The 20,730-nt window shown below is 36.5% G+C and overlaps 1 protein-coding gene across 2 annotated transcripts in view; it reads right to left on the bottom strand.

Moving 5' to 3' along the window:
* Positions 1-1,983: 1,983 nt before the first annotated feature.
* LOC150107094 (ankyrin repeat domain-containing protein 27-like) overlaps positions 1,984-20,730 on the bottom strand; it is a 515,355-nt gene continuing 496,608 nt past the window's right edge. For both annotated transcript variants that reach the window (XM_090390995.1, XM_090390996.1), the window contains one exon: positions 1,984-2,829. The gene's annotated coding sequence lies outside the window, so the exon portion shown is untranslated. The remainder of the gene's footprint in view (positions 2,830-20,730) is intronic.

Below are 20,730 nucleotides of genomic sequence, written 5' to 3'. Positions count from 1 at the left end.
GCTTGTTCCACCTTTGCCACGAGTTGCCCTGGTCCTGCACTACCTGTGGGATCAGTTAGACTTGCATCAATTGCAGGCGCAATCTTGACTTTATGTCTGTTTGCTTACTTGGGAAATGGAGTAAAACCAGGTTTAAAATTGCTTGGTATCTTTAACATATATATATATATATATATATATATATATAAAAAAAATAAAAAAAAAAATAAAAAAAAAAAACTGAATACAAGACAGCAAATGGTGGTACTGGCAGAATGCATCATAAACAGTGTTTCAAAACCTACACTTAATTCCAAAACACATCACCAGAGGATGCTGCATACCGTTATGGGATATAGCATCCTATGTTATTTGTATCTCTCTGTTAGCTTGAACGTATTCTATGGTCAATTTGTTTTTTGCAAGAAGAAAGAGTTTCTAAGAGAAAAAATTCAGCTCTGACTAACTCACTTTTAATGCAAGAAGTTCTTAGAGATTTCATATTATGACACGAATCAAAGTCTGCCAATTTTTTGATCAAAGGAGAATGTCAATTTCTAGATTTTTTTTTGAGTTTTCTACCCATGAAAGGTTGTAAACCTATCGTACATCAGTGCCATGGGTTGGCTAAAGAAATTTTTAAATTACTTTTTTTTTTTTTTTTTTTTTTTTTTTGCACATAGTTTGCGAACCTTGCTCTTGAGACCAAACATGGAACTTTCTCATTTCAAGCTACTTCAGGCTTTCAGTAAGCATGGTAATGGTCTCACACAAAGTAATGAAATTTATCTCCCACTTAAAAATAATCAGCCTGTGACCTAATTGTTGGGGATTGAGTACATTAACAACTTAGCACAATCAGGACAGCAAGAATATTCACTAAAGTAGGAATATATATACAGGGTGTTCGGGATAAATTTGACATATTTATAATTAATTATATTTTTCCGTAAGTTACATGTATTAACACACACTTCTCTTCATTTAAAAGTTTGGACCCTTCTTCATTCATATACAAGATGTCAGAAAGGATGGATAGCTGGAACCCACCTGAATCATGGAAGAGAATAACTTGTATCATGATGATTCGTGCCCGCCATCAAAATAAGGATATTACGACTGCTGCCCAATGCTCCCTGAATACAGTAAAAACAATCATGCATGAACTAGAGACTTGCAATGGTGACTACGAGGATGTAGCAAGAAGAAAGATCCCTAGCAGACGATCTGATTGCGTTCGTACAGCAGAATTCCTCGCAAATCTGCAGGAACAGGTGTTGAAGAACCCTGGCATTGGAATTCGGGCTTTGTTCGTGGAGTTGCTAACTGTAGTCAAGCCCTGGATAACAAGGGTAGCCAATGGTAGGCCATATGTATGGCAGCAGGATTCGGCCCCTTGCCACACCTCTGGGAAAAGTCAAAAATGGTTGTCTGAAAATTTCTACGACTTCACCAGTCCAAATGTTTGGCCTCCAAACTCCCCAGACCTTAACCCCATGGATTATTTTGTATGGGGCGCAGTTGAAAAAGACACCAATCGCACTTCCAGTAATACAAAAGCCCAGTTAATGGATAAAATTAAAACAGTTTTTGCGGCCCTTCCCAGGGAGACTGTAGCATCAGCTTGTTCGAGGTTCCGAAGCAGAATTGAAGCTGTGATCGATGCTAATGGTGGTTATTTTGAGTAAATCTTGTTGATAGTATTGTAATTAACTCTGCCTGTAATGTTTTTTTGTCAATTCATTAAATTTAATAGATACAAAGAAGATTTTCTTTTTCCTTACGAAACTGTCAAATTTATCTCGAACACCCTGTATATATATATAAAATCTCCCAAGGATACCTATTCTAATGCTTGACATGACAGCATGAATTTCTTGTTTATTATTTTTAGTGCAACATAACACTTTTTATAATTGCACAGAAAAGTTTATAAAAAATTAACTTTTTTTCAGAGATTGACTTATAATGAAAAACTCAAGTAAATAGAACACAATACGTAAATAAAATATATAACTTTTTTAATAAAATGCCATATTTAAATACTCAGTGTACATAACTCATAATTTTTTTTTAACTTATAAAATTAAAGGAATATTTACCAAATACTATGTCTACAAACATTAATTGCATAAAATCAAACATTTGATCTGACATTTTCATAATCCAACAAAATTTTTATTTTTTCTAAGAGAATTGTGTTTTATGTTCAGTTTCTCAGTCTTTATTTTTCTCATTTAATGATCATCCAGAGATTTTCAATTTTACATGCTTTATTTCAGACATCCACAAACATTTTATTTTTCTCTTGATCATAGGTAATAGTATAGAAAATCTAAAAAACTGATTACATTTAACAACCTTGTTTCCAATACATCTTTATATATATAAATATATATCTATATTTTTTTTGAAAAACAAGTTTCTCTCTTTCTCTCTCACACACACACACAAAGAGACTTATAAAACTTGAAGAATTCTGTTATAACAATTACTACTATTGTTTTTCAGTCTGAAGTCATTTATAAATTAGGTATACTATTTCCAAAGAAAAACATGTATAGGCTCTTCCTTTCTTCTTAATCACTTCCCCATACAAGTATTTATGTATTACAGATTTCAAAAAACCTATAGCACAACAAAAAACTATGTACAGCATCTCTCTCACACACACACACACGCATGCACAAAGTTTAAGGATTTATATTAAGTTACAAAAACATGCATATATCACTTTAGCGAAATGTCCAGTTGAAAGAGAAGTCAACATAGATATTTATGTACATTGAAAATTAGCTTTACTTGACATTTCTTTTGGAAAGGTTCTTTTGTGAACTTCAATAACAATATCTATAAAATAAAATTTTAAAAATAAATAAGGTTCTCAAATGAGTTTTATATAATAAAGTAACACAAAATCAGGAATACAGTAGACCCCTGCTTTTATGACTGGTATAAATTTCTACTATGCAATGTCACAAATGTAATGCAATAGCAAATGCATATCAACAATGATCACAACTTTGGTTGAAACAGAAAATCATTTGAAACTGAAGTCTCTAATGAAGATGTAAATGAAATGCTGAACTTGCATGAAAAAAAGGAGTCAAATGCTGAAGAACTCATTGGAATGGCAAGAAGGAATTTGAAGTTGAAGAACCTCCCATCCTACATTTACATTAGAGACTTCTGAAGAAAAAAAAAAAAAAAGAGAGAGAGAGACTCTGATCTGGACAACTTGGTAACTGGTGATCCAAATTTTGAACAGAACTTGAAGAACTTAGCCACAGTCAGGAATGCCTTCTCCTGCTACAGGAAAATTTATTAAAAAAAGAAAAAAAAAAGACTCCTTAGTTTGGAAGAAACTATATGCAGATTTTTATTCCAAGATGCTCTAAACAGTAAATCCAGTAACATTTGCACTTTTGCATAATAGAATGTATTTATCATTTGATAATTTAAGTGTCACATTTTAATTTGGTAGCCATTTCAATGTGGTATTATGTAGTTCAAACTATATCTCTATAATCTCAGTTTGTTACACTGAACTTATCGGAAGTTAGGATTTAATTTATGCAGCTGTTTAACTATGATTATCACAAACCACTTAGGTCAAAAAAGCAGAGGTTTACTGAAGTGAAAAATTAACTCAGTAACAGGATAAACAAACATTAAACTTTTTGTGTTTTTATTTATTATTTTATACAATAAAGTACAAAAATTACTCAGACCAAAAGTCGCAATATATCGAAGTAGGTTAATGTATTATGGGATTATCATCATAATGCTAGTTTCCATATTAAATGTTATGATTAGTCTTGATAATATGCCATATCTGAATAATCTTCTTTCTTATTCTTAACACTACTTCAGATTTCCTCCTATTAATCTATGTGCATCAAGTTCACCCGTCATATTTCAACCAGTCTCCAACATTTATTATTATTATTATTATTAACATCTGACCTCCATGGAGTCAGAGACTCATTGTGGAACACACATTTTTTAAAATCATAATGGAGAAGTCATATTTACCTATACCAGTTCTTCCACCTTAGTATCACCACCTCTGGCTCCCACTGATGAGAACTCAATAAAGGTCGAAACCGGTCTAGGTAGTGACCCCTTCCCTTAATGCATAGCATTATACATGTCCACAAGGAGATGAGATGTGCTTTGCACTATGGGTGATACTAAGGCAAGTGATGAGAACTTATACCACCTTTACCACGAGTTGCCCCAGTCCTGAAAATACTTCAGACACAAACTTTGTTGGATAAAGGATTAAACCATATATAATTGGTAACAGTAGTCTGCTTTGTATTGAGCAATGAAATTACCTAACACCCAATGTTAGTCACAAACATCCATGTCAAAAGTGTAATTTGAATTCACTTTCTTAGCTGGAGAGTGGAAAAGCTAGGTGGCAATTTCTATCTGTTGACAAAAACAGAAACTAACTTAGTCATTCCTCTTCTATCCAAAAGTACAGTTGAGGTTTTGCAGATAGTGTACCAAACTGTAATACATTTCGTATCGCTCTCTCAGAATATTTCCACTTCGTTCCTCTTGGTTGGATATTTTCCTTCACATATTATCTTGCCATTTTATTCAGGTCATTACTTAAGTGTGATTCCATTGCAGTCTTGCTTCCCAAACTTCATATGGTATTTTATGTCTATCCTGCTAAGGTGCTCAAACCACCAAAGTTGAACTTCGTCAAGTGTTTCTTGCAAGTACTTTACACTAAGATTCTGTCTGATGGCCTGATTTCTTATTTATCTCAAAATATCTTTTTGGCAACCTTCCATAAGTAATGCATTTCCACATTATGAATTTGACTACAACACTGACTGCTCATATTTCACTACTGTATATCAAAGTAGGAATATAAGTAGAGCAATGCACAGCTTATCACTCACTTATATTCAGTTTGCTATCCTTTCTTTAACACTTTGAGTCCTATAGATGTAAATATACATCAATCGTGGTAAATAAACCCAGGATCTCATCGATGTATATTTACATCGCTAAATTGAAAATTCCGAAAATAATAATACATGCTTGAAATTCATTATCAGACTGTACTGTAGTTAAATTTGAACCTTCAGCTTCATTATCCATGAGGATGGTTGACTTTTATCAATAAAAAAGGGAATTTATATTAATGTATCATAATGTCCCATATCCCATCAGCTGCATAACGTACGATTGCACATGTTCATGTTTATATTACATCGCACTGTCGTAACTCTGGCTACTCCAATCTAAACAATATAGGGGATTCACGACTCTCTTCTTGTGACCTGAGAGATCAGTTTGAATTTCTCTGTCACCATGGACAGACCAGGACCCAATGGTGCTCAAAGCAGGGGTGCAAAACGGTTCTTGAGTGAACGCGAATTAGAAGAAATGCTCGAAGAAATACTCGATAACGAAGGATCTGAATTCGATGTTTGGGCAGACAGTGATCCAGAACAAGAGGAAGCAGATCTCTCACAAATGTGAGCCGCGAGCAAGCGACAGTGACGCAGAACTTCGAACGAGAGAGGGCTGTCCAGCGAGTAGTGTTCGATTGCACGTGGGGTTGTGGCATTTCAAAAACCGAATGGCCTAATTCAATAATTTACCACTCGACTTTTGTGGCCAATAGTGGATAATTATAGTGATGCATACCCCTATGTAAAATGCTATTTTCATAATATCATTTTACATAGTATCATTTCATAATAGCACAAACAAATTTTATTTATAATTTTCATTATTTATGTAACATCTAAGCAATATTTTGACTGAATTTGTTGAATTTTAAACATTAAAGGAGTAAATATAAGTAGAAACTAATAAAAAAAATTAACGTTTTATTTTTTTCAAAAACCTTGCTTTCTTGCAACCTGTTTCTGGAGCCCACACCACATGTATAAGTAAAATTTTTGTTCCAATTAATTGTCAAAGATGCTAACTAAAAGTCAAAAAATAATTATTTGGATGCTGTCCAGTATTCCATAGAAATACTGGACAGCAATTTTTTAAATAGAGCTAAAAATGGTCAGGACACAGGGTTCTTCAAGTCCCAGTAGGTCTAGGACTCAAAGTGTTAAAGGATGTTATAACAACACATTCTGCTGCTGCTATTCTTCCATTTGCATTTTATTTCACACTTCCAATCTGAGTTATTAATGCAAATTGAAACTATCTATCCCAATGGCGTTAACAGGCCTTTAAGGCCCACAACCTTCCAAGCATGCTTGGATTTCGTAACTAAAATACGAGGATAGAATGGTCACTCCTATGCCTCAAGGTATTCTTGGCTGTAGATCCGTGTGTGTTCACGGGGCCCGTTTGTATGCTTGCGGGATGAAAAACACCAGATAAACTGGCGGAAAAAACCCTACTGTCCACGGCCAAGACCGGCTAACTTGGCTATGGCTGAGGAAGATCTTTCAGCTCCTCACGTCTCCGACGGGAATCGAACCTAGGCCACTCCTTCCCCAGGCATATGGTTGCGAAGCGCAAAGCCACTAGGCTAACCGTGCGGACAAATTGAAACTAAAGACATAATTAAAGTCTGATGATATATTCTAATAGCCGGTTCTTCACAATGAGGCTGTTTCCTACTTAGAGAATGGGAGGATTTTTGGCACACCAGTGTCTTTTAAATGAATTTGGTAAAATATTTTCTAGTAATTTCAACTGTGACTTAACAAAAGCATCTATTTTACTATAATCTGCATTAAAATAATATATATACCTTGATGAGCAATCTAGCAGCCTAGACATATATTTGGAGATAATGATTCAGCATGGAAGTGTGCAGCTTTGTTGCTTCTTGACATTAAAAAAAAAAAAAATCATAAAACACTCAAGCTCTTCAAGTTTGTAGAAAGACAAATTCTAGCAAACTTGATTGGTTGTAGACAAATTTCACTGCCTCATATGCACCCACTATCCTACTTACTAGTGGCTTGAAAACATTCACTTAAAAAAAAAAAATAATAATAATAAAAAGCAGTTACTTTAGTAATTTAAGAACTGCAAGTACTGTAATTTAAGATGCTAAAGCAATACCAGCACTAAACTTTAACTATATTATTTATTTAATATATTATATTATGCAATCGGACAAAAGCATGGGTTGAAAATGTACTAGCACTGCATAGGCTTCTGTGGAGATATGACATTCTAGCAATATTTTATTTGGTATTAAACCAGAAAAAAGAGGTCAAATAGAAACCATAAATAGCAAATGCACACTTTCCATTGTTTAAACATATTCAAATATTTTTCACTAGAGATGTTAACTGTTATTACTTGTTTTCTAGTTTTTTCGTTCATTCATGTTATTTCCTGATAAATGGAGCAAGGTATTTCACAAAACTAGTCAAAAAAAAAAAGTTTCTATTTGACATCTTCATTATTGATTTAATAACAGATAAAATATTTCTGGAAAATATACTAATTTCAGGATTATGATGTGGGAACTTCAGCAATTATTCCTAAATGGTGGAATAAGTTCAGAGTGCATGGAAGGCGGTTAAGAAGTGTGTGAATGAGGCAATGGCTGACTGTATACCTAGAGTCTGAATAATAAATCAAATAGGGGTTAAATGGATAAATAACACCATTAAGCTTGAACTGCAAAAAAAGAAACAACTATGGGGGGAATTTAAGGAGAAAGGTGACCGGCAGGCACATGAACAGTATAAAGCGCAGGCCAGCAGGGTAACGAGTGTGGTAAGAAAAGCAAAAAAGGATTGCAAAAGAACATTGGCCATGCAGCCAAAAGAGAATCCCAAACAGTTTTTCAATATGTTGCAAGTAAAAAATGTATATGGCAGAATGAGTTTAAAAAATGCCAATGGTAGGGAGATAACCGAATCAGTTGATATAGTTGAATTACTGAGCGAGCACTTTGCAAGAATATATCATCCAGGTGGTGACATTGCAGAAATGAATGAACCAATGGATTATACAGGAACTGTGGTGAATGAAGTGGAGGTGAGCAGTCTATTGCAAAACCTCAATGTCAATACATCTGTGGGATTGGATGGTATACCAGCTTGTGTCGTATGTGAAGCGGCTAAAGAATTGTCAGTACCCTTGACCATTTTGTTCAATTTGAGTCTCGGGTCTGGGTTAGTCCCGAGGAAGGTGGAAAGAGAGGAAAATAGTTCCACCGCATAGGAGTGGTTCCAAGACTGCTGTTGTAAATTACCAACCGATTAGCATATCAGGAATCATTGTCAAGGTCTTAGAGAAATTAGTCAAGAAAAGAATACAGGATTGGATAGATGAAAATGGGATACTGTATGGGGGACAACATGGTTTTGTGAAGGGTAGATCATGCCTCAGTAACTTGCTCACATTTTATAACACAGTGACGGCTGAACTGGATAAGGGTAATGGGTTTACAGTGATTCTACTGGACTTTGCCAGGATACCACATGGAACTCTAATTAGTAAACTGGAGCAGATAAGATGGATATAGGGTTGGTGAGATGGACAGGAGGGTGGTTGATGGAGAGATACCAGAGAGTGGTTTATTCAGGAGTTGAGTCCAAAAGATGGCTTGTGACTAGTGGTTCTGTTCTTGGACCACTATGTTTCAATTTGTTCATTAACGATATAGGAATGGATCTGAGAGGAAGTGTTCACTTGTTTGCTGATGATGCAAAGTTGGGTAGATCAATTGTGTGCACAGGATGTCAAAATTTTGCAAGATGATCTGGATAGTTTAGAGGACTGTGCTAAGGAAAATGGATGTCAATTTAATGTAGCAAAGTGTAAGGTTATGCATTTTGGGGGGGAAAGATTAGCAGCAGTATATCGCATTGGTGAAACTGTACTCCAGGAGATTGACGAGGCCAGGGATTTTGGAGCGTTGGTGGATAGGAAGTTGAAGTTTAGGGGACACATCGCAAAAGTGGCTAAATCAGCTCATAAAATCACTTGGCTTCTGAAAAATACTTTAACAAGCAGAGACAAACAAGTTATTGTTCCTGTGTATTGAGCCTTGATAAGACCCCAATCTAGACTACTGTGCCCAGATATGGCCACCAGTGTTTCTTCTTGAGGAGGTGGGGAGGATCCAGAGACGAGTGACCAAGATGACAGCAGGTATGTGGAATGAACCTTATGAGAACAGGTTGAAGATTTGTGGGTTGCAAAAATTGGTTAATAAGCAGAAAAGGGGTGATATGAATGAGACATTCAAATTACTGAAAGGTTTCTATAAGATTAATCTGGAAGATATTTTTGAGAATAGGACTGGTGGTGGGAGGACTAGGGGCCATACATGGAAGCTGGGCAAAAATGTGGTTAGCAGGAGTGTTAGAGCTAGGTTTTTTTACTTGGAGAGTGGTGAATGAGTGGAATAAGCTGCCAGAGTCTGTTGTGGGTGCTATGACCATGAATGAGTTTAAGGCGAGGTATGATAGATACTGTGTAAATGTCGAATAGTTGTTCTTGACATGATGTTAGGGCCTACCTCGAGGAGTCTGTCGACTCCTTGGAGTTGCCCGAAATAATAATAATAATAACAGAAAAGTGAAAATATGTAATTTCTGTTTGTTGATTAACGAGTGCTATGTTATCCATTCAGCTAACCAGTCTGGTAGTATCTAATGAAGTGTTATCTTAAATCATTTTAAGAATGGGAATGGAAGCCTCTGTTGCAACGCCTGAAATATTTGATAATTTTTAACATAACTGTATATTATCATTAGCCCAGACATGTGGAGTAAAAACTAATCAGAAAAAATTCTTACTATCAACACAATGCTCATTGAACCGTATCTTAACTCTCTGGTACATATTTTTTTTTATAAAACTTCCATTGATGACCTCCAATTCTGTTCCTCTCTTTTCACACCATTAAAAATATCTTTACTTCATTAATATCAAATTTTCAAAATGTTATATTTTGCAAGTGTGAACTTTTTTTTTTTTTTTTCAAGCTTACTTATCTATCCATGGAGTCTAATCAAATTCCCTAGTAGGGCTATAAACACCAGGTTTTTTGTTCTTATTAGCTATCCCCAACTTTGGCAAACAATTGCACATCTCCACTTACTGTCCTGGCTGGCAGAGTAGATAATGATGCTGCTCACTAACCAGTACAATTATAGATGCTGATGTTTTTGAATGTAAATGAATTTCATCACCAGGTGTGAGACTACTGTCTTGTTTATCAGAGACTAGAATTGAGTCAAAGAAGTTTCATGGTTAATGATGAGGCAGGGTTTCAGGATTGCATTGGAGTCACAAAAAAAAAAAAAATAGAATTGCATCATGCAGTAGTCTGTTAAAGGCTTCCACACATTGCACTATACAGCATATGAATTCTCCAACACTTCTGTCCCTTGTAATATGTAAGTAAATTGCTGACCCACACCCTCATCTTATCTTGTTGTAAGGCTTCAATCTTGTTCCTTTCCTCCATGGGACATTTTTTTTTTTTTTTGAAAGGCTTTTCTAAAGAAATATTTCAATAATGATGTTACCTCTGTAGTAAATTCCTTTAAAAATACCAAGATATAAATTATACTAGACAAGAAATTATATTCTTGTTTTAATTCTTTATCCAAGAATGAGCAAATGGAAGTTTGCATTGTTATGATTAGGCTACTTGTATGATGCTGTTGACTTCACATTAAAATACCTTAGTATCCATAGCACCACTTCTCATACCAGACATGTTTCAACCTTGAGATCTCATTATGTGGAGCTAAATCAATGCATCAGTCATATCATTATTTGATATTTTCATTTGCATATTATTTAGCTTATAGTACTCCTGTGGGTCCGGTTCCCACTTGCTGGCCGAGTGGTCAGCGTATCCGCTCTCATTCCAAAAGGCTGAGGTTTGAATCCTGCCGTGAGCATGGATGTTCGTGATTGTCTTTGGAAATATAGTTCGCCCACCGATTTGAGGTCCCTCGACACTTCTGCGCATGTCAGAAAAAGGAGAATCCATTCCGATAATAGGGTAATCAGTCTGTCTTCTGGGATGTAATAATAAACAAACTGAGTTTGTTTATTATTACAGGTCAGAAAATTTAGCTTTTCTTTTATGAACATTGCTGTTTTTAAAGTGTAACTATTTTGCTTGTATAACAGTTGGAAAAATGTACGTAGAGTGTTAATGCGTGCAAATACTGCATTCTACATAAAACAATGTCACTTCGCTCCATGATGATAAGTTTCCTTTTATTCTGGGACTTTTTGAAACAAAATCTGATTTGATGAAGTATTTTCCATACAGTTTCTCTTTTCCAAGGAAATTTAATTTTTTCTTTAAGCACAGGAATCAATTTCAGAATAGTTGGCACTCATTTCTCGACCACATAAAATTCGTGAATAGTTCTTCTTATAACATCTACATCAAAATCATTCAAAGCTACGGTTTCGATGGTTTTCTTTCTCTGGCGCTTTTTTTTTAGGAGATTTAAATTTTGGCTTACCTTCACCTTTTGATTCCCTATGAATTCTTTTAACAGTCGACCCCGATACGCCTGCAACTGCACTTGCACGTTTTATGACTTGAGAAAGGGGAAGAAGAAGACGGCCATCTGACGATTCTTTTTCGCAGAATGTCAGCACATTATTCAATATTCTTTTGCAAGAACAACTGAAACGTGTAACAATAGAACTTGTTGACTGTACTGGATCCATCATACAAATTAATAATAAAAAAATAATGCAAAAAGAGAACAACAAAAATCAAGCTAGTACTAGTACAGCAACAGACAAGAAAGCACGTGATTTCGCATGTTGGCGACCAATTCGTACATCCTTCATTTCTTTCTCCCCTTCAGCATGAATAGACTATTCTTGGCATCAAGCCAAGAAGGGATCTAGAAATGGTGGGCGAACTATACTAGTGATGGTTGGTGGTAGATGGCGTTGGTGTAGTTGCGGTCAGTTGGTGGATTTAGCGGCGGTGGCAGAGTTGTGGAGCAGGTGCCCTCTCTTGATGAGTCTTTGGACTCCCTGGAGGTGTCTAATAATAATAATAATAATAATAATAATATATATATCATCTTTTTCCGTGTATAAGATGCCCCCATGTATAAGATGAACCCTATTTTTTTTTAACCTAAAATTAAGAAATCAATATTTTAAACATAGAACACATTTGATATTTTTTTTAAAATATTCAAAGTATATTTAGTAATTAGGTAATATTTTAAGATACCTACTAAGATACATTTTCTGGGCTAACTTGGTTCGTGTTCTCATGGCCAACCCTTCTCTCCCCATGAAGTTGAAGCACCATTTTGCCTTTCCTGTGAAATCAACAATGTTCATTTCTCTTGCAAACCTGTTTGCTTCATAATGAATAAGCTTGGTTGACACACATATTCCACTCTGGTGCTGCTCCATAATTCAAGTCTTAAGCCTCTGCTCCAAGTTTGGCCATTTTGCTGGTTTTCCTCTTAAGTTCCAAAATGCATGACACCTTATATATGACAATCCCCTACCTGTGGAATATCACCGCGCAACCAAGCGCCGGAATGGATAATCCATATTTTTTTTGAAGGGACTCTTTCCTTTCCAACTGTTCATTTTTTAACATGGAAGTCTATGTGCGACTGCTGTGCACGTCGTGATGCGTTAGTAGGCGCCTCGTCCTCGAACGGAAGTGACGTCACCGGAAGGGGGATGAAGCGGATGTTACATCAGGTAGACATCACAAGACGTCAAATTATGTAGGATCATCAGCGAGCGAGCAGCAGGACGGCTGGACTTATTTAATTTTTTGGTTTTTTAATTAGTAATCAAGGTTTTTACCAATTTTTTTCGAAGGTTGTAATTTCCCCCCGAAATATGTAGCAAAATCTGGCTCCCAGAAGTTTGCCTAATGGTAAAACTGGACCTTGGCATAAGAACCCAGCTTTTCTCTTTTTTTTGTGGGGGAAGGACCCACCTATTAATCTGCTGATGTTAAAAAAAATTATTTTCAGTATCGTTCATAACACAATTGTTACGAACGAAAAGCGCTTAGGTTAGGGAGCATACTCATGCATTTTATTGTACTAAAAGTACATAGCTATTTCAAAATTTGCCACTGATCTAAACTAGCTGAAATATCTTTTATAAATATGCGGTCATTTCTTGTTTGTACTGATATGTCAGATAATGATGATGATGATAATAATAGTGATAAGAAAAGGTACTTTCATTGAGTGGAGATTATTAGAATGAAGTAATTTATAATGTACTTTCTTTGTGTGATTTTAGAAAAGTGCACATCATTATTTTCTGGCTATTAGTGTCAACTGAACATCGGAAATCATGGAAATGACTAACTATAGTGGATTTGTAATGGTTTTGACCTCCTGACTTAGAAGAGTAAACCTGTGTTAATTTGGATTTCCTCAATTAGGAAATTCAAGGTAATATTTTGGTGATTTTCAAGACAGATGTATGCTTACAGCTTCAGATATACTGCTGCTGTTTGAGAACAACTCTTTTCATATATTTAGTAACTCTTTCCGCTTTTATGAACAAGATATGTTAAATTGCATTACATTCCAAAATCAAGGATAATTTTAAAATATCGCAAAATTATGTTCATTGTTTTTCAAATGAACTCGCAGTTGAAAAACGAAACCAACTGTTATTTATTGCGGAGTGTGTTCATTTCTATAATAATAATGAAATTCTCGGTTCTTTGTAAAGTAAATTTTCGTGAGTGGAAGCAACATAAATAAATATATATAGGAGGAAATTATCTGAGATCATATCCTGTACGGAACGGATTTTGAGTACCATTTAATCTTTTAAGCATCCCCCCCCCCTCCTCTGCCACGACCGATTATACTAACTAACTCAGTCTCCTAATTTCCCATTTCATTCTTTTCAAGCCCAAGTATTTCATACTTTTCACTGTGTACTTCACAACCGAGATGATTACAGATTTTTACAATATCTATAAAGAATAGTTGTCAAACCTCATCCTTCAGGAAATTTGTGAACAAATTTACGAAATTTATTTGGACAAAAAAAAAAAAAAATCCGAAGAAAAAACAAGTACTTATACAAGTACCGAATATGGTGACATATACCGTAAAGAGCAAACATGCCGCGTGTGCTCGGCCACATATGCACGCAAGCGACCGATCGTAACCACAGCCACATAGGGAGACCACGGCCGCTATGCTAGTCGGCAACGGAGAGAGAGAGAGAGAGAGAGAGAGAGATACGAGCGTCACCATGACATCAATCTGATGTAACTTCAGCTTCATTCCCCTTCCGGTGATGTCATTTCCGGTAGCGAACGAAGACGAGGTACCCGCTCACGCATTAATGCGTCCGCTGCGGTCTCCCATAGGCTACCATGTTAAAGAACCAGCCGTTTGAAAGGAAAGAGTCCGATTTTCGAAATGGATTAATTTCCAAACCTGAAATGAGCCCCAATTTTAGTAAGTTGCGCTATTCTCACTGAAAGGTAACAAACTGCATGACATGCTAATATCGGAATTTAGATTCCATACGATCTTTCTCACGTTTAGTCAAAAACTGATGTACTTACCAGATTTGATATTTGTATTACTTACAAGAATTTTATTGTCATTTAAAATTATCAAAAGTTGTGTTTTTATGAAGACATTCTCTCTTGTCGCTAATGGAGACAACGTGCCAATCAATACACCTAGTTTCTCGCTTGCCATTTTCAAGGAGTGCGCATGCTCGCCGAGAAGTTTGATGAGTGATTGACAGCTGACAAGAAAGCGTTCGGTATCTGAGTAACGGCTGTAAACAAGAGAGCGTTCGGGAAGGAATTTAGAACACAGGCCGGCAGATATTTAGGTTCGGAGGAACTTAAGTTTTTTATGTGACAGTAGGAGGAAAATTAGTGGTATATTCCGAAAAAGTAATCGTGGAACTGTTAAATTTCAAAGTGGAATAAGTATTGATGAATAAAAGGAAAATAATGCTATATGCGTTTTAAACGGAATATTGGAGGAAACACTGATTGAAAGATTTATAGTAGATTCCGAAAAGGGAATCGTAGAACTGAAAGTTTTTTTTTATTGGAAGAGTTAAGACTGTCAATAAGCATTTAGTGAATAAAAGAAGAATTTGCTATTTACGTTCTAAAGGAATGTTCGAGAAAACTCTGATTAGGAAGTTTCATCAGTATTAAGGACACCAGATCTCACTATTATTTCTACTGAAGAAAAGAGAGAATTAAGTCAGGAAGAATTAATGTGTGTTACATAAGTGATGAGAAAGGATCCTGTAAAAATGAAGAATAGAGTCATATATCTTCGGAAAAGGGCCTGACAGAGAAAGAAACTGGCTATGAACTTTTTGTGATTGTGCAAACAAAGTATTTAGTCTAGTCTTAAGTGTAAGTTTATTTTTAAAAGGCCTTGGATCCAATTAATTTTGTAATTAGTTATGTAATATTTGTTTGAAGCATATATATATATTGTTTTTGTTTTATTAAATGTGTTTATTTTGTATTTTGGTCTTGAGGCAGTGATTATTTGGATTCTGAAAGAAAGAGTTAAGATCATTGCATCAATTGGAGTGAACCCTTATGCATATAAAAATATATAGGTACACTCGGAAATAAATAAAAAATAATTGTTAGAAACAGAGATCATCTCTATGGTAGGATAAATATTAAGATAATATATATGAATATCTCCTCTATATAAAAATCCACCAATTATTAACAATACTTCATATGCATACTTTTGTTTGCTTGTACTTGGGTACTAGATTAAATCGAGAATAATTTACTTTCTAATCAAGTGTGTGTGTGGGGGGGAGAAACTTGCTATAATATTGAGATATGACATATGATTGCTTTATTAACATTACATTTACTTAATTTTTTTTTTATATCTCTTGCTAGCATATATCCATTGTTACTCCTCACTCAAACTTTGTATTATTTAACTTTCATTGTGTGAAATATCTTGTTCATCAAGATGTTTCACATGATATTTCCATTATTACATAATTATTCTTTCTTGAACGAAATTCCAGGTTAGTAAGGAAAGCTAATGCTTTCCTTACTACCCATATTGCTTTTCTTTCCTGTTCTTTATTCTCCTCATTTATTGTTATTACTGTATGGGCACCCTCATGGAGGAGTCTGAATACTCATTGTGGGAGACCCAATTTATCCACACAATCACACCTCTCCTTGAATCCACCAGACAAAAAAGTACTAACAACTGACTCTGCCAACTTATTCCATTCATTCACAACTCTCTAAGTGAAAAATCTAGTCCTCACACCCCTACTTTTACTCAGCTTTCAGGAATGACTTCTTGTTCTGTCCCCTTTAACCAAGTTCTGAAACAATTTCCTTGAATTAATCCTATAAAATCCTTTAAGTAACCAAAATGTTTTTATCATAAATGTTCTTCTTTTGTATATCAACAAACTTCTGCAGTGCAAGCACTCTCAATTTATCCTCTGAGGAAACCTTCCAGAGACTACTCACCATCGTGGTTGCCTGCTTCTGAATCCTCTTTGCTACTTCCCCATCCCCAAGAAACCCAGGAGACCAGACCTAAGCAAAGTAATCCAGATGTGGGCATATCACGGCCTTATAAAGAGGAACAACTTCCTTACATCTATTTGTTAGTGTTCTTCAATAGCCAAACTCTTATGAGTAACCTTAGCAGTATGTCCTCTAAACTTCAACTCTGTTAACCACCACCCTTAAATAACTAGCTTCATCTATTTCCTGGAATACAGTTTGATCAATGTGGTACACAGCTTGTAATCTATTTATCCCAAAATACATAACTTTACATTTCTCCATATTAACTGACACCCATTATCTTTTGCGCATACAGACAGCCTATTGAAATCATCTTGCAAGCTCTCCACATTGCCGTGATTCACTATTACTGCACCTAATTTTGCATCATCAGGAAACAACTGAATATTTCACGTTCAGGTTATTTCCTACATCATTTATGTACAAATTAAACAGTGTTTCTGCATGAACCTTGTGGCACATCACTAGTTACCAGCTTTTGCCTGGATTCTGCTCCTCCATATGCCACTTTTTTGTTTTCTGTCCAGCAGCCATCCTCTTATCACATAACCAGTGTCATATTCATCCCCATTTGTTCTGATTTGCATAACAGAGTTTCATGTGATATTCGGTTAAATGCCTTTGCAAAATCCAGCAGAATCATTGTGAAGCCATTTCTCTTATCCAACTCAGCTGTCACTCCATTATAAAAAATTAGTAAATTACTAAGGCGTGACCAACCCTTTAGAAAGCATTGTTGCACCTCATAGAGTATCATATTCTTATCCTTCCATTCCTGAATTTTCTTTTTGACCAATTTTTTCAGTACCTTTACCACCACTCCTGAGATACTGATTTATCTGTGATTTTCTACTGCAGTCTAAGAACCTCCCTTATACAAGCGAATTATTTTGCCCTCTTTCCACTCCCTTGGAACTGTACCAGAGCTGGGACTTAAATTAAAGAGAATGGTCAGAGACATTGCAAGTTCCCTTCACATTCTTGCAAAACTCAAGCTGATATCCCAATGCTGCATTTACACTGAGATTCTGAAATATCCTAAGAACTCCAATTCATCCACCACTGTTCCCCCATCAGTGTCTGTCACATATGTTACTACAGTTACCTCACTTGTGTGATGTACCCTTTCAAAGTGGTCACTAAGTAGTTAACTCAACTATTTTATCTGCTTATGTCTCCTCATGACCATCAGAACTCATTAAGGTTATTATTCTTCCATGGTCATTCTTTGTCTTACAAGCCACATAGCAAAAGAACTCTCTGGGATTTCCCTTGGCTTGCTTGGCTAGTTTCTTCTAGTAATCTGATTGTGCCTTCCTTGCCATGCTGGTCACCTTTCTTGCTTGACCTTTGTACTGTTCATGAGTTTGATGGTCACCTTTCTCCTTATACCCACCACAGCATTTTCTTTTTCTGAAGCTCATGCTTACCGATAGTATCATCCATCTATGCATACCTAATTAATCCTCCTTACTTTAATTATATGAGAATATGGTGATGATTAATAAATGAGATGATTGTGATGGTGGGAACAAATGACTTGAGTGGTGGTGTAAATAGGGCACCGAGAGATATGAGATTCTTGCTTGAGGTGGCACGAAAGAAGCCACAGAGACGAAAGATGGTGCGTGTGTTGCCTAGGTATGATAATGACGAACTGAGAAGAAGAGCGGTAATATTGAATGACATAATAGCTAAAATATGTGGATGCTTGGAGTGCGTTTGAGGACAGAGAGGAATTGTATGCAAAAGACCACTTACATTTGAATGAGGAAGGACGTAGGCATCTGGAGAGATTGCTGTTCTGAAAAAGTCAGTGTGTCTCAGGGAGGATGGTAGCAGGGGTGGCCTCTTGTGGGAATGGGTACAACATCAGGTAACACTGAGCTCAGTGGAGTCTAGAGGGGGATAATGCTGGGTATAGAAACAACGGCATTTATATACTATATACTAATGCCAGGAGTATCCAGAATAAGGGAGAGGAATTGGTGGTGCAGATAGCATCAGGGGGGGGCCAAATATTTTTGGGATCACTGAGATGTGGTTGACAGAAAAGAATATAATAACAGGAATAGAAGTTGCTGGGTACAGCATTTTTCGGCAGGATAGGAAGGGAAAGTGCAGTGGTGGAGTACTGCTTATGATAAGTGATGACCTATGTCCTCTAAGAGTGGAGACTTTGGAAGGCAGCGACACTAATGATTTTGAAAGCATATGGTGTGAGGTAGAGGTGGGCAAGACAGGATATTTAGTGGGATGTTGCTACAGACCCAGGAGTACAGAGGAGGGTGGGGACCAGGAAATGTTTAGACAGAGTTTGCCAAGTGCAAGAAGAATGATTGTTATGGGAGATTTTAACTAAGTAGTATAAACTGGGGAGAGGAAGATGCATGTAGCAATAAGGGAACAAGAGGTTCAAGAGTTTTGGATTTGGTTATAGCATCAGAAGAGTTGATAATGACTGAGATGACATCTCTCTCCCACCAGTTGGAGAGAGTGACCATATGGTTTTGACTTGGAAAATGCATAGACATGCAGGAGTCTCAAAGAGACGGGAACATATGTGGAATTAAAAGGCAGGTGATTTTAACAGTCTAAGACGTCAATTTGAGGAAGTTTCATGGAGGGAGCAATTGGAAGGCTGGGATATCATGAAAGAATATTTGTTAGCAGCAATGGTAAGTTGTATACCACGAGTGAACAAGAGGACACAATTTGGAGTAAAGTGGATGACAAACAATATTAAACAGGAATTGCATGCGAAAAAGAGGCTGTGGAAGAGATATAAGGAGACAGGAGAAGAGAAGATGCATGAAGAGTATAAGACACAGGCCAGAAGAGTGACTAGTATGGTAAGGAGGGCGAAACTGGAATATGAGAGGAGATTAGCCCTAAGATCCAAAGAGTATCCTAGGGAATTTTTTAGATATGTGACCAGTAGGAGGAGAAATGACTGTGGAAGAATGATATTGTGGGATAAAAATGGGAATAGAGTAACTGATGCAGAGGACATAGTAGAATTGTTCAATGACCACTTTATTGGGTATTTCATCCTGGAGGAGTCAGTTTTAATGCTAGAGGGATAGGGCAGGTTCAAGGTTTAGAGGTACAGGAGAAGTATGTTTCAAGTACTGAGTACTCTGGATGTCAGTAAAGCTGTGGGACTGGATGGTATTTCACCACGAGTTTTGAGAGAATATGCTAGGGAACTGACAGCACCTTTGACCTGGCTTTTCGATGAAAGTCTGGCTACGGGAAAAATGCCCAGGGAATGGAAGGAAGGTAAGATAGTGCCATTGCATAAGGACGGTAGCAGACTGGAAGTGTCTAATTATAGACCAGTGGGTGTGTCATCAATAGTTAGCAAGCTCTTGGAGAAAGTAGTGAAGAACCGTATACAGTATTGAGCAGATGAAGGTAATGCTATCTGTAAGAGTCAACATGGATTTGTGAAGGGGCGCTCTTGTTTTAGCAATATAGCTAACCTTTTATGATAAAGTTACAAGAGCATTAGATGAGGGAAAGGCATATACTGCCATTTTCTTAGACTTAGTGAAGGCATTCACATGATAAGCTGATATTTAAGTTGCACATGGGTCCGGATGTCAGATTGGTCAACTGGATTCAGGATTGGCTGTCCGATAGGTATCAGAGAGTTGTGTATGGTGGGCAGTTTCAAGGAAGCAGAGGGTTACAAGTGGGGTCTCACACGGCTCAGTGGTGGGACCTATATTGTTTAACCTTTATATCAATGACATTGTCAGTGGATTGCAGGGGGATGTTCAGTTGTTTGTAGATGATGCATAGCTGTGAAGGATTATTAGTAATAGCGCAGATGCAGCAGACCTGCAAGAGGATTTGAATAAACTAGATAGCTGGGCAAATGAATGGGGGTATCGGTTTAATGCGGCAAAATGTAAGGTCTTGAGGTTTGGGAAACATCGATGGGACACCGCATACTCTATGGGAGGAGTTATACTGGAGGAAGTAGGGGAGACAAGACATCTGGGATTGATGATTGATAGAAACCTGAAATTTAGGGGACAAAGGTGGTTAAGGTAACCCAGAGGATTGCTGCAATAATGAGAAGGACACTGACCTGCAGAGATAAAACAGTTATCATTCCGTTGTATAAGACTCTGATCAGACCACACTTGGACTATTGTTCTCAGATTTGGTACCCAGGATTTGAAAGGGATAAATTAACTGTGGAAAGGGTA

Source organism: Typopeltis vanoorti, chromosome 4 (assembly GCF_054136105.1).
Source record: "Typopeltis vanoorti isolate ZY-2024b chromosome 4, IOZ_Tvanoo_1.0, whole genome shotgun sequence".
Taxonomy (NCBI): Eukaryota; Metazoa; Arthropoda; class Arachnida; order Uropygi; family Thelyphonidae; genus Typopeltis; species Typopeltis vanoorti.
The sequence above is the reverse complement of the archived record's forward strand: the minus strand, read 5'-3'. Positions and strand labels throughout refer to the sequence as shown.